General features: G+C 46.2%; 1 long non-coding RNA gene across 1 annotated transcript in view; it reads left to right on the plus strand.

Moving 5' to 3' along the window:
- Window positions 1-512: 512 nt before the first annotated feature.
- The window catches only part of LOC122441913, a 36,770-nt gene continuing 25,233 nt past the window's right edge, over window positions 513-12,049 (plus strand). The window contains exon 1 of the long non-coding RNA XR_006269498.1: window positions 513-1,202. This is a non-coding gene — a long non-coding RNA (uncharacterized LOC122441913). The remainder of the gene's footprint in view (window positions 1,203-12,049) is intronic.

Consider the following 12,049-nt stretch of genomic DNA (forward strand, 5'->3'; position numbering starts at 1 on the left):
ACGCTGCTCGAGGTCACAGATCAGTTAGTGCTCCAGTTAGGACTCAGCAGGCCTGAGCATGCATTCCTTCACTCCTAGCCCAGCCGTCTCTTCCCTAGAAGGGGGAGGCCAGAGAGACTGCTGAATCATCTACCTCTCTGCACCAGCTCCACATTCCTTTGCTTTGTAAATAAATGAAATCCTGGAGACCAGCTTCAGAAGGAAGCAAGCACCTCCAGGGGAGCCCAGAGAGGAACCTCAGAGCCTGCCTTTCCCAGGCGGGGCCATCCCACCAGGCCTGTCTGGCCTCTGTGCATTGCCAGCCTTGTAAATTCGTGGGAGGCCCTGGACCTGTAATCTGCAGCTGCCTGGACTTTAGTAAAAGTTTATCTCGGGGCCCATCCCACACACTGTGTTATTAAAGTGCCATAAAGTTCTCATTTAATTGTTGACTGCCCCCAAACAGGAACCCAAGGACAACATTAGAGCCAGGCCTCGCTTAGGGAGAAGGAAGTCTTATATTCAGCAGGAAAGTAGGGCTGTTGACGTGTTTTTCTGTCTAGTTTCATCATGGGCTCAGGACAAGTTTTGCAAGATAGTGAAGCCCCTAGCTGGGGCTTCCCTAGGGGCACAGTGGTAAAGTATCCACCCTGGGTCAGGAAGATCCCCTGGAGGAGGGAATGTCAACCTGATCCAGTATTCTTGCCTGGAGAATCCCATGGACAGAGGAGCCTGGTGGGCTACTGCCAACGGGTTTGCAAAGAGTCAGAAACGACTGAAGTGACTGAGCACGTACTTGCATGCATGAAGCCCTTGCTGTGCCTTAGACTGGTCCAGAGGACACTCACGCTTCCTCTAACTCAGTGGTTGGCTTTCCAAGGGTGGTCCTGGGACCAGCAGCATCAGGATCACCTGGGAGTTGTTAGAAAGGCAAATTCTGGGACTCCCTCAGGCTAACTGAATTAGCAGCAATCTGAATTTTAGATGAATCCGAGAAACACTGCTCTCGTAGGTGCTCAGGTGAAAGGTGTAAAGGGTTGGACGCAAGAGCTGATAGGCTCTCTGGGCTACAGTGAGAGTGGTGGGCAGGCTAGTGAGGTGTGTCCTGGCCTGTTTGGAGTGTTGGCTGTGAAGAGCCACTAAGGTGTCTGTCCAGAACATGCTGCTTCCTGGGAAGAGGAGGTCCGTCCTGAAGCAGGAACCTTGGCAGCCAGGGATAACAGGTAAGGGAACCGGTGGGACTCCATCGCGAAGGAGGGTGGGCAGCCGCTGGGACAGCCAAGCCTGGTTAGGGATGCCAGGCCCTAATGTGCGGGCCGGGCCAGAGCAGATGCTGGCCTCTCAGCCACTTTCACTTGTGCTCTTGGGTACCGGCCAAAGATTCTAGGTTGCCTGGTTGTTAGTTATTGATTTCTGCCCTATTACTTGGCAGTAACCTTCATAACTGCCTTGCATGAGAAAACACTGTCAGCGAGCAATTTGCATTCTCCACATTTCACAGTGTGCCTGGCACCTCCCACACTTCTCGTCACCCATCCTCCTCCAGCTCCTTGCCCTGGTGAAGTGTGGGGCATCCCTTCCCTTGGAAGGGGTGCAGTTGGCTGTTACACCACGAGCACTGTCTCTAGGCTTTCGGGTTTCTGTTTCACATCTCTACCTGCCGGTGCTTTGTCATTCCAGGGACGGGAAGATGAATGGGATATCAATATTACATGCGGTCAGGGGCTGGCATGCCCGAGTTGGATGTGTCATGTTAAAATCAATAAATCATCTTATGAAAAGTTGTTGGTAAAAATCAATTGTCCCAGAGCTGTAATTAAATCCCACAACTCCATGTTTGCTGGCAGGCAGTGAGAGTTCCAGCCTCCATGTTTTGCCCATTGACGCTAAATAACGCACCAGTCCTCGCAGGCACATCACCATTACTGTCTGCACCTGTGAAGGTCCTGGCTCAGGTGGGCAGGGCTGGAAGGAATTCGGGGATCTTAGCGGTGGGAGTGGAGAGGAAGTTGGCACTCATTTGCGGAGCTGGTTTCTGAGGGAGGGGGCCAAAATCTTACTGGTCAAAATCAGTAACTGGTTTTGACACATGATGAGGGCTTGCTAGAGCCCAAGTGTGGGATGCGGAGAGGGGAGTCTCTTGGTCATGGGGAGAAGGAAGCAAGGGTTGGGGGGTAGCCACCTGAAAGCCCCTCAGGTTTGGAGCTGGGTGAGGCAGGGCAAGGTCTCATAGCAGGGACCAGCTGAGGAGGCGGGCGCTCCAGGCCTAGAAGCAGAGCTATGCAAGAACTCAGTTGGTGACTGGATGGTTAGAGACGAGAAGGTAAGTGGGCATGTGGGTGTCTGTTGCAACAGATGTGCGCCTGGAAAGGTGAAGTCAATGCCCAAGGCTGGGGGCTGAGAGGGCTGGACGCCTGCCGGGATTGGCTTCAGACCAGGAAAGGTGTGGGGGCAGGGGGAGGCGGGACTGTTGATGCCTGAGCCCAGATTCCATTGCTGGGAAACAACGTGGGGTGAGTTATCAGATTGTTTCCAAGGAGGTCATGGATTTTCCGAGCTTTAATTACAAGTCTACCTTCACTCATGCACCCCCTGCCTCCCCACACTGTCCTCCCTGGGGGAGGCTTCTGGCAGGAACCAAGACGGTTGCAGAGGATAGCATTTTGGAATTGGGCCAAACAGCTCTGAACCCTGGTTTTGCTCTGGGAATCTGGGTATTTCAAGGAAATTTCTCTTCATCCTGCTGAGGTTCAGTTTTCTCATCTCTAAAATGGGTTTCCTCATGCCTACCTCACAAATAGTACAGTCGTGAGGGTGAAGGAGGTCACAAGGGTGAAGTACCCAGGTCATCATCAAGGCGCTCCCTCCTCTCCCGTCCCAGCCCGCATCCCCTACAGGGGACTTGAGCCCTCTATGTTTTGCAAATCTGAGCGAGTGCCTTGCATAAACACAATTTAACGTCTGCGTCAGCTTTGCAGTAAACAGGAGGTTGGGGAGACAGAGTCTATTTCTTTCCCTTGGAAAGCCAGAGGCAACTTTCTTTCTTTCCTAAAAGAGAATCTATGCTGGATATTCTATCCTAGAGATCAAGTTCGGTCCTCTGGGCATGGAGTCACACAATATCCATCACAATTACAGGGAAGGCTGGGGTCTGGGCCTCACCCACAGTGTGGATTGTGGACACAGAGTCTAGTTCCGGTTGCATGTTGGTGAGAGAGCCAGGGTGGAGTGTGGCCTCAGGTACTTGCACAGGCCATCTGCTCTGTGCCACCGCTTTGGAACAACCCGATACTTCATTCTCTGTAGGAATGAATTTCTCTTCAAACAGCCCTGCTTGTTCTGTGTTCCACCTGTGCCCCCTGTTTCCCCTTGAGTTTGAGCTGTATTTGCTGCTATTAGTCAAAACAGAGTGGTTCCTTGGCCCTTTAAAATGTCATTGAGACGCGAGGCCTCCTGGCATATCGGAGCCTTACAGCTGCATCTAATCTTCCTGGAGCGGGTGGCTGAGGCACCCCAGCGTCCTGGCGCCTGTGGGCGGGTGATTGGCTTGCCCCAACCATGCATTTGAGCTGAAGAGCCTTCAAAAGGAAGAGTCACATTACAAAATAGAAATGTTCCTAAGTGCTGTGCGTCAGGGGTTTGTGGCGTGTGTGTGTGTGTCCTCTTGGCTTAAAACAAACTCTGGAGAGCCATTGGGTCCCCAGCTGTTTTTGCTACACAGATTGGTAAAGTGCAACATGGAGATTTTTGGAAGAGGTAGGGGGGAATATCACATGAAAGGAAACCTTTAGGAGGACAATTCTGGAGGAGAAGAAAGGAGAGGAGGAGGGGACAAAGCAAAGGGGAGGAGAAAGAAGGCTGGGGGAGGAGAGGCAATCAGCTGGAATTGAGCAATTCAGTTCTATGTGCGTACAGTATGTCCCTACTAAACACGCCCTGTGCTCTGCTGTTCATAGCAAGGTGAACTGTCCACATGGGAATATGTTATAGTGAGTGTCCAGAGCTCTGGACATCTCCCAGAATGCAGCCAGGGAAGCCTTTGCCCTGGAGGACTGGCTTTGACCATGGCCTTGGCTTCCATTCCTTTGGAAGATGTCACCACGAGCTCTTCAGTACTATGCTGGTGGTGTTTCCCACCCTGTCTCCAGAGTCTGGTAAATGCTTGGTACCAGGTAGATGCCTACTTGAGTATCTGTTGCATGAACAGGAATGAATATTTAATTGAATACTGTGAAAAAGGACACCAGAGACTGAGGAAGGACTTAAGTCCAGACATAGCTCACTAAATGAACACTTCTGAAATTTTTTTTGAGTCTTGTATTGCTATCTTTGAAGATGGAGCAAGGAGTCTGGAGCCAAGGAATACAGATAGCCTCTATAAGCTGCAAAATGCAAAGAAATAGATTCGCCACACACACACACACACACCCTTGCAAGCCTTCAGCTGACACCTCCTAAAAAAAATCACTCAAGAATCTAGTTTGAATGTTGATTCAGTAGGTCTAGGTGGGGCCTGAGACTCTGCATTTCTAATACTCCTAAATGATGCTGAACCTCTTGGTCCTTGGGCCACACTTGGAGCAGAGATATTCATCCTTCCTAAAAGCTGGCCAGTCACTTACTGATTTGATCTAACATACCCACCTGGGCCTCACTGAGAGGTGGTTAGAAAGGCTGAAGTTATCTTCATTGGAAAGCAGAAGACGATAGGTTGGAATTCGAAAAGAACCTAGTTCCCAGCCTTGTCTGCCACTTGCTGAGCCCTGTGGTCTAGCCCCAGGACCAGGCAGAAAGAGGAGGCAAGCATCTCCCCTCTTCACACTGCTGGCCCCCACGAACATCCCTACGATGGAGAGGTTTGTGTTCTCAGCCTCACTGAGCACCCCTTGTGACCAAAGCCTTCCTGGATTCCAGGGAGGTGGTCACTAGAATCCCATGGTCATGTTAGGGGTCTTGGCTGAGTTCTAGGATCTTTGAGGTTCTCTTTCTAGCCTAGACATTACTTCCGGAGATTTTGTACACACCCAGTTCTCCTCTGGAATCCAATCCAGCTGTACACAACAACCATCACTTCTGCTCCCACCAACATTTCACTTCTACCACTGCCTCTTCTGCCTCTCCAGCACCAACTCCATCATCTCAACCTCCTCTGCCTCTAGCTTGTCCTCATGTAGCGCTCTGGTAGTTTCGTGGTGTTGTCATATCAACCAATGTGGTAGGCACTGTTACCTGCTTTAAAAAAAAGTATAAGGGTGAAAGAAACTACACTCTATGTCTGAGGTCTCAGAGCTGGTAAGTGTCAGGGGCTTAGTCATTCAGTCGTGTCTGACTCTCTGCAACCCCATGGACTGTAGTCCTCCAGGCTGTTCTGTCCATGGGATTTTCCAGGCGAGATTACTGGAGTGGGTTGTCATTTCCTTCTCCAAGTGGCAGAGTTGGAATGCAAATCCATGTCCCCTGATTCCGGAGCAAGTGTCATCACCCCCTGTTCCACTGTCTCCTCCAAGGAGCCATAGGTCTCTTTTCTACTTGAGTCTCATCAGTGAGTCTGTGGTTTTATCCTAGCAGGGAGGGCCTGCTCCATGGAGAGGGGCACATTTATTCTCCTCTGGGACATGGTGCTTATCCAGCCAGAGCGGGAAATCAAATCTTCCCGAGTCCAGTGACCAACCCCATTTGTTTATGGCCATGCTTCTGTGTCAAAGCGGCAGGCTGAATTGTCACTTCACTGAACCTTTGAATTCAATGAAGGGGACGTGGGAAAATGGTCAGCAATGTCAGTATCACTTCACAACTGCTTATAAAGCCAACCTTTGGGGAAAAAAAAGCAACAGCCCCCTTGGCCTTGCTCGTATCCTGAGCCTATGATGTGGGCAGAAAGATGCTAAATTGTAAAATACTGGTAATAACACCTTCCATTGTTATGGCAATGGTCACTTCTAATTAGCCGATGAGACTAATTCATCTTATTCCTCCTGACGCCTTCTTTTAAAGCAGGCAGGACGGGTGTTATTAATTTCATCTTATAGATGGGAAAACTGAGGCTCAAAGAGGTTAATGGACTTGCTCAAGGTCTCAGCTCTAGGTCTACAATGCAAATTGTCTGTCCCCAGTTCCAGAGCTTTTGGGGTCACTTGCCGTGGATGCACAGTGTCGCTAGCCAACAGAGTATCTTCAGAGGGGGCGCTCCACCCAAGTCCTGGCAGATTTACTACCAGCAACTGTCATTCCTTATTTTATCACCCCCAAATACAACTCTTTAGAAAAACACCTGAAAATTACCCAAAGTGCTCTGGGAGCTGAGTTGGCATCTGAATAACAGGACCTGAAAAACCCAGGGGAGGGACAGGAATGCTTCTGGAGGGAAGGACACAGGTATAGAACTGAGCAGGTCCAAGGTCATGCCCGGAGATAGCTGATATGGGGAGCAGCAGGCAGGGTGCGCCACCCAGCAAGAGCCAGCCAGGCTCTGATCTGGAAGAGCTGAGGCAGGAGGCATGTGAAGCCCAGAGTCTGGGTTTTCAGAACCCAGGCCCAGAATTCTGAAGGAGAATTGTCAATGATTCATGTCTGGCAACAAACAGTCTGGAAAATCAAAGTGTCTACACAAGAGACCAAGAATACCAAGACAGACACTATCCAGGCAGAGGCTGCTTTTAGACTTCCTGTCCAAGACAGAACTAGGTGTAAGTGCTTAGGTTGGTCTGAATCCATGGTGGAAGGCAAGCCAGCCAGTGGACTGTGGTGAGAGAAGCAGGAGATGGAGTGCAAGAATGTCTGACAGTTTTTTGTAGAGCTGTTTCCCAAGCTGATGGTCCCCAGAACACTGTTTCCTAGGATGCTTCTGAGTGTGTCCGGACAGCAGGGTCTGTGCTCAGTAATGATGGGAAATACTGGATCAAAGGAAGCCGCATAGGTTCCTGTACCACAGGAGTCCTCAGGACCTTTAATGTGCAAATACGCAATGTGAATTTCTAGCTGAGAGCTATAGAAAGCAGAGTTTTCCAAACTTTTTTTTCTTTTATAGCCTTTTTTGTTTTTCCTTTGGCACACATGTTAACATCTCCTGGAACACTGGGAAACTCAGTCCAACTCATGCTCAGCTGGGCCAGTGGTTCACACCTGCAATGCTTTCTGCTTCTATATTGGGGCCCTGGCCTTCTGCCTCCTCCTGAGTGTGCTGTAGGGAAGGGTGGTTAGGGTTAGAAACCTGAACAAATCAGAATTGTAATTTTAAGATTAGCCTACCCTTTCATCCCGAATTCAGCATGTTTCCTTCCAGTCCTTTTTTTTTTTTCAATGCCTTTTTAAAGCTTGGTTATCACAGTCTAACATGTTTAAAGCTAGTGTTTGGGGTCTTGTGCACGGGCATTGGCAGCCTGTCTCAGTCAATGTGCCAAACTATACTGAAATTCAGAAGAAAAGATCTGCAAAGCCTAGGGACTTTAGCCTTTCTATACTTACCAGGACAGAAGCTGCCCACCTTCTTCACTCAAGTGAGCAGGACCCAGAGGGACAGAGTGGAGCAGAGTGCAGTCAGTCTTTGTTTCTTTGAATCAGCCGAGTCCGATGTGTAACCATAGCCATTTGGGCTGAAACCAGCAATGCTTCCTGATTTTTCTTCATGGGATCTATTCCCTTGCTGCTCCTCCTGCTCTGGCCTCAGCCCCTCTGTATTGGAAAGCCCCAATGGGCTTCCCTGGTAACTCAGCAGGTAAAGAATTTGCCTGCAGTACAGGAGACCCCAGTTCAATTCCTGGGTCAGGAAGATCCCCTGGAGAAGGGATAGGCTACCCACTCCATTATTCTTGGGCTTCCCTGATGGCTCAGCTGGTAAAGAATCCGCCTGCAATGTGGGAGACCTGGGTTCGATCCCTGGGTTGGGAAGATCCCCTGGAGAAGGGAACGGCTACCTACTCCAGTATTCTGGCCTGGAGAATTCATGGACTGTGTAGTCCATGGGGTCGCAAAGAGTCAGGCACGACTGAGCAACTTTCACTTTACTTCAATAGTCACTGATCTTCTACAGTGGTTCTCAGACTTGGATGTTCATCAGAATTATCTGGAAGGCTTTTGAAAACACAGATTGCTGGGTCCACCCCCCCAGAATTTTTGATGGGCTAGAACCTGAGAGTTTGCATTTCTTGTATGTTCCCGTGTGATACTGATGTTATTTTTCAGAGGACCACCTTTTGAGAACTATTATCTGCAGTTTCCAGACCTGTATACCAGAGTCAACTGGGTAGCTTGTTTACATGGAGGTTCCTGGAGCTCACCAGCCCTACTGAGTTGAGATTGCCAAGGGTCAGTATCTCCTTTGCTTCTCTCTGGTCTGGCTTCCAGTGGCCAGTTTCCCTCTCTCTGGTGCCAAATAGGAATACCGGGTTACTGGCCCCTCTGTAGTTATCTTCCTCTGTTGCCCATTGGCACAGAAATCCACCATCTCCAGTGTGGCTAGAAGAGTTGATGGATTTGTATTTGCCATTTGATTAGTTTAAAGGTGCCTATCTGGATGTGATTTTTTTTTTTTTTTCTCTCTCTCTCTAGTGGAAGTAAAACTATCATTTGCATAGCACTTACAATTTGTCAAATATTGATCTTCAACAATAATATGATGTTGTAAAGAATCATAAGCTCCATGTTAAACCCTTCTGAGTCTGTGCCTCAGAAGGTTTAAGAAATCGGCCAGTGACTCCAAGTTCCATTATTTTCCTATTGTCCAGTGCTGGAGAGAAAGATCTAGAAGGGTGTCATTACACCTGATTTTGAGGATAATCTCCTCCCGTTTATACCTGGGGGGCTGGTGTGAAGGCAAACCTAATACCTCTGTCTGATCACTGTGGTGAGCTCATGGCATCAGGCTGCACTTTATTTCAGGTAATTTTTATACAAAAACATCTTGATAGAGCTCTGAAATTAAAACCTCAGACAAACCAGTCTTCAGAATTGATACTGAGTAAATGCAATATGAGTGTAATTAGAGGTGCTAAATGTCTGAACACATAGTTTTCATTTTCACTTGCCACATAAAATTTCATTGTATGAATATTATTCTCATTTTAAAAACAAGACCCAATGAGACCAATGATTTATTCAAGGCTATGAGGGTAGCAAGTGGCAGAACTAGAATCTAAAGTTTGTCTGACTTTAAAACTGTGCTCTTGAAATTAAAATGATGAATAATAACTACCATTGGTGAGGATGTGGAAAAAATGGAACCCTTATATGCTACTGATGGGCATGAAAAATAGTGCTACCACTTTGAAAAGAAGTTTGACAGTTTCTTCTAAAGTTAAACCAACCTTTATCATGTGACCCAGCAGCCATCTAGCACTGACAGATATTTACCCGATAGAAATGAAACGTACACAAAGACGTGTACTTGATAGTTTTGTTCACAGTAATCCCAAACCAGAAACTACCAAAGCATCCAATAACAGGTGAATGGGATAAATAAATTGTGGTATATCTACTCAGAAAAATACTACTTAGAAATAAAAAATAACAACAGCATGGATGAACTGAGGAAAAACATAAGCCAGACATCAATGAATGTATTCTCTGTGATTATATTTATATGACATTTCTGGAAAAGGTAAAATAAATCTATAGTGGTACAAGTGCTTGGGGGCTTCCCAGGTGGCACTAGTGGGAAAGAACCCAGCTACCAATATAGGAGACATAAAGAGATGCGGGTTCAATGCCTGGGTAGGAAGATCCCCTGGAGGAGGGTATGCTTATCCACTGCAGTATTCTTGCCTGGAGAATCCCTTGGACAGAGGAGCTTGGCAGCTTCAGTCCATAGGGTCACAAAGAGTCAGACATGACTGAAACAACTTAGAAAGCGTAAGTGCCTGAGTTAGGGTTTAAAACCCTGTGTTTTAATCTTCATTTTACAACTGAGAAATATGAGACTCAGCAAGGTAAAATAGCTTGTCCAGGATACACTGCCAGCAGGCTACCCTTCTTGGTCTCAGGCTGTCCTACTTGACCTCACTCTTTTTGCTGGCTCTCTGTTTGGAAGAGTGTCAGCTTACTTTGCTCAGAACTGAAGCCTGGGTTTATTGCTTCCCTCTGCAAGTAACTCAATACCCTATAAGGCTGGCATCACTTGCACTTTTCTGCCCCTGTTCTACATCTTAAATCTCACTTCTTTTCTTTTCTTTTCCTGCCTCTACTGTTCTCTCTTCAGTTTCTTAATGGTCCTGCTTGCTCCCTTCAAATGCTCTCTCCTCTATTTTCACTGTGTCTACACTTGTATCTCACTGTTGGGGTGGGAGCTTTCTGTCAAGGTATGATTCTCAAACAAACATTTTCTTTGGTGAGAAATTAATTATCTACCCCTCCTAAGGTTGACAGATTTAAGATGGCAGGATGCCCAGTTAAATTTGAATTTCAGATAATGAATTTTTTTCAGTGTTAGTATGTCCCAAATATTGCTTAGGACACCTTTATACTAAAACACTATTTATTGCTTATCTGAAATTCAAATTTAACCACGTGTCTTTTAGGTTACCTGGCAATTCTAACCCCTCTTGATATGCTCAGAGACAAGTAAGGCATCCAAAGCTAAAGAGGTGAAGGACAGAACAGAAAGGAAGAGAATGAAGGGAGAACTGCATCCCAAAGTGTCTATGCAGTTCTCCCTTCATTCTCTTCCTTTCTGTTCTGTCCTTCACCTCTTTAGCTTTGGATGCCTTGCTTGTCTCTGACTTGCCCGCTCATATTGTCCTTGCCTTGTTGTGGATCCATGTTCTCTAGCCATCCCCTCCTTTGTCTCTTTTCAGTACCAACTTGCATTTACTCCAGTTCAGTCTAGCCAGGCTTGGGGCACTATATGCCATGGTAAAAGCCACAGTATATTCAAGACATCAATGCATTGCAGACCTCAACTGGGGTCATAGTAAAAACACCAACTAGGAGCACTTCCATCCATTTCTAGCCGTTACATGTGAGTTATACAAGTAAACTCATTTATTGCCAGGGTTGAACCTGGGCTGGCCTCTGATTCACTAGGCTGTTTCAAGTGGTTGCTGGATAGAAGGACTTAGCAATATAACCTCAGCTGACAAAGGGCAAAAACGATCTATATTTAGTTTATGTCAATAAAATTCAGGTGATTGTTCTGGAAAAGAAACAAGGAAGTCTTACATTAAGCTACCTGGTGAGATATTTTATGGAGATGTTGTAGGCACAAAACACAGATAAACCATTTGATCTGTGGGAAATTAAATGAGAAGCTATCTGTGGGAGCAGTTGGTTGGTTTATGGTTACAGTATTTAAATTTTTTTCAGATTTATTGAGATATAATTGACAAAAACTGCAAAGTGTTTTAAGTGTAAAATGTGATTTGATATACATGTGCATTTTGAAAGGATTCCCCCTATGGTGTTAACACTGTCACCTCACATAGTTACCATTTTGTGTGTGTGTGTGTGTGAGAATATTTAAGTTCTACTTGTTTAGCAAATTTCAAGTACACAATACAGTCTTATGAACTGTAGTCACTATCCTACATATTAGATCATCAGTCCTTTTCCATTTTATAGCTGAAAGTGTTATAACCTTTTGCCAACTTCTCCTGATTTTGGCAATCACTTTTCAACTCTCTGTTGCTATAGTTTGACGTTATTTAAAATTTTTTTTTCCAAGAGTCTCTCTGTATAAGTGATGCCATGCAGTATTTGCCTTTGTCTGACTTATTTTACTGATCCTTAGCACAATATCTCCCCAATTTCATCCATGTTGTTGCAAATGACAGGATATTCTTTTAAGGCTGAATAATATTCACTATGTGTGTGTATATATATATTAATATCATATTTTCTTGATCCATTCACCCATGAATCAGCACTTAAGCTATTTCTATACTGTAGCTACTATGAGTAATGTTTCAGTAAATACAGGAGTGCAGCTATCTCTTTGAGACTGTAGTTTCATTTCCTTTGGATATGTATTCACCTTGGGAATGTTGGATAATATGGTAGTTCTATTTCTAGTTTATTAAAGAACCTCCAAAACGTTTTCCATAGTGGTTGTACCAGTTTATAGTCCCACCAACCATGTACA

The sequence above is a fragment of the Cervus canadensis genome, chromosome 5, assembly GCF_019320065.1.
Source record: "Cervus canadensis isolate Bull #8, Minnesota chromosome 5, ASM1932006v1, whole genome shotgun sequence".
Classification (NCBI taxonomy): domain Eukaryota; kingdom Metazoa; phylum Chordata; class Mammalia; order Artiodactyla; family Cervidae; genus Cervus; species Cervus canadensis.